The 2,624-nt window shown below is 46.6% G+C and overlaps 1 pseudogene across 1 annotated transcript; it reads left to right on the top strand.

Annotated features, from left to right (window-relative positions):
- The first annotated feature begins 331 nt into the window (after window positions 1–331).
- Window positions 332–1,342, top strand: LOC309544761 (annotated as a pseudogene). Its single transcript has one exon. The product of its transcript is annotated as an uncharacterized misc_RNA (transcript).
- The last annotated feature ends 1,282 nt before the right edge of the window (window positions 1,343–2,624 follow it).

The raw sequence follows: 2,624 nt of genomic DNA, 5'->3' as shown, positions 1-2,624 counted from the left end.
GATGATGCTGCACACCCGACTATATCTATCACCTGATGGGTTACAGTCCTTACCCTTGCATTTGTGCTCCAAGGTGCATCTCTGCTAGCAGTCTTTGTAATGCTTGTGCAGGATAACTGTGACCCTTGCCCTTTTTCTCCTGATGCATGATGGGGGGGTGAGGGGCTGTACCAGGAAGTCAGACACAGTGTGTGTGTGAGACTGAAAGCAGACACATGGTACTGAGAAGAGATTACATCTGTTAGGAACAGAAGTCTGTTGTAATAAGACTCCTCCATGTAAGAATGCCATCATGTTTCTGAGTGAATAATAATTGTGGATTTTAGCACACATGGCCTTCATAGGGTTTATTCAACCATTCGATCCTGCTGCTGAGTCATGGAGCTCCTGGGTGGAGAGGCTGGAGCACTATATGGAAGCAAATAGTGTGGCTGAAAAGAAAGTTGCAGTTTTCCTCACAGCATTGGGTCAAGCTGCATATGGTACTCTCAGAGACCTTATTTCTCCAGACAAGTCGGTCTCTAAGCCCCTGCCTTAGTTAATTTAGGAGCTTCATGCGCACTACAACCTGAAGCCGATAGAAATTGCAGAGTGGTTAAAATTCTACAGTAGGAGGCAGCAGGCCGGGGAGGACATAAAGACATATATCCTTGCTTTATGTAAACTAGCTGCCACTTGTCAGTTTGAAAACTACCTGCAGACGGCTCTCTGCGACATGTTTGTCATGGACTCTGCGACCCAGCCATACAGAAACGTTTACTCACAGAACCCAACTTGACTCTGACGAACGCCACTGACATTGCTACGGTCATGGAGTTGGCTACACGGGACGCCAACCTACTGAAGGCACCACCTGAAACTCCTGCAAGCCAGGGGGAGGAAATATTCCACACTGCTATCACCCAACACCCAAGACGGCCGTCCCCAAATCAGCCTAAACCTCGCCAACCTAATTCTTCTGTCTCTAGGACGCCGACTTGCTATCATTGTGGTAACACTACTCACAGCGCACCTGCTTGCAAGTTCAAGGATGTCGTTTGTTTTCTATGTGGAAAGACTGGTCATATTGGGCGTGTTTGCTGCAGCTCCCGCGCCCTGAACACTACCACAAAAGGTAGACGTAAACAGACATTTTGTGTGGATATGGACAATAACGGCTTCAGCTCTGATGAGGAGACCTGTGTTCAGCATGTTGGACTGTTTTGAGTAGCTGGGAGTACTACTGCAATAAAAGTGGATGTCACACTCAATGGCTGTCCTGTCTCTATGGATGTTGATACAGGGGTGGCTGTGTCTGTCATTTCATGGACTGATTTAAAGGCATCGGGTCTGTCCCTACCACTCCAACCTCCAAATCTCACACTACAAACCAACAGCAAGGAACTGCTACAGCTCTTGGGTTATGTGAAACCCCTTGTTACATTAGGCAACCGCAGTCATACTTTATTTTGTAAGTAAAGGAGGTCCTCCGTTGTACGGTAGGGACTGGATCAAAGCCCTGGGCATGCCTCCTTTACCATTGCCCAATGTACATTGCTTTCTGAAGTAGACCATTGGGTGGAATCCCTGAAGTCACGCTTTAAGGAGGTTTTTGTGGACTCTTTGGGCACCATAAAGGGAAATATGGCCCACCTCCTCTTGAAGCCTGGTGCTACACCTCATTTTTGTAAGGCAAGATCAGTAGATCAGTACATTTTGCCTTGCAGAAGAAAGTGGAAGCAGAGCTGGACCACCTATTGGCTGAAAAGATCATAATGAAAGTTGATAGAAGTGAATGGGCATCGCCAATTGTGCATATCAAGAAAAAAAATGGAGACATTAGGATTTGTGGGGATTTCAGGGTCGCACTGAACAAGCAACTTCTTGTAGATCAATACCCATTGCCTCGACTTGAAGATCTATTTGGCTCACTGGCTGGGGGGCAAAACTTTACAAAAATAGACTTAAACCAAGCTTACCTGCAACTGCAAGTACACCCAGATTCACGCCATCTGTTGACCATTAACACACATAAAGGATTATTCCAATATAACCGCATGGTTTTTGGCATAGCCCCAGCTCCAGACATCTGGCAGCGGATCATGGATGAGGTCCTGGCAGGCATACCTTTCACCCAATGTCTACTAGATGACATGCTCATCACCAGTCCCACTGATGAAGAACACAGAAAGAATGTTGAAGCTGTGCTAGAGAGACTCCAAAGGTATGGTTTACGTGTCAATCTTTCAAAATGTGAATTTCTCAAGTCTCGACTGGAATTTTGTGCCCACATGGGTGGACCCACATGGGTTACTTACTACATAGGACATAGGTTAAAGCCCTTACCCATGCCCCTACTCCCCAGAATGTTGAACAGCTCAGGTCCTACCTTGGCCTCCTAAATTACTACCGCGTTTCTTGCCGAACCTAGCACACCAGCTCTACCCGTTACATCGCTTACTGGATGAAAAAGCTAAATGGACATGGACAAAAAAATGTGAAAAAGCTTTTTGGCTTTCCAAAGGACTCATTCTGTCTTCTCGAGTTCTGGTCCACTATGATTGAAAGAAACACATCACCTTGGCTCGTGACGCCTCGCCTTATGGACTGAGTGCCGTGCTTTCCCATGTCATGCCAGATGGCAC

The sequence above is a fragment of the Pelophylax lessonae genome, assembly GCF_965119305.1.
Source record: "Pelophylax lessonae genome assembly, chromosome: 1".
NCBI classification, from domain to species: Eukaryota; Metazoa; Chordata; class Amphibia; order Anura; family Ranidae; genus Pelophylax; species Pelophylax lessonae.
Note: the sequence above shows the minus strand (reverse complement) of the source record. Positions and strands in the feature narration are given on the sequence as shown.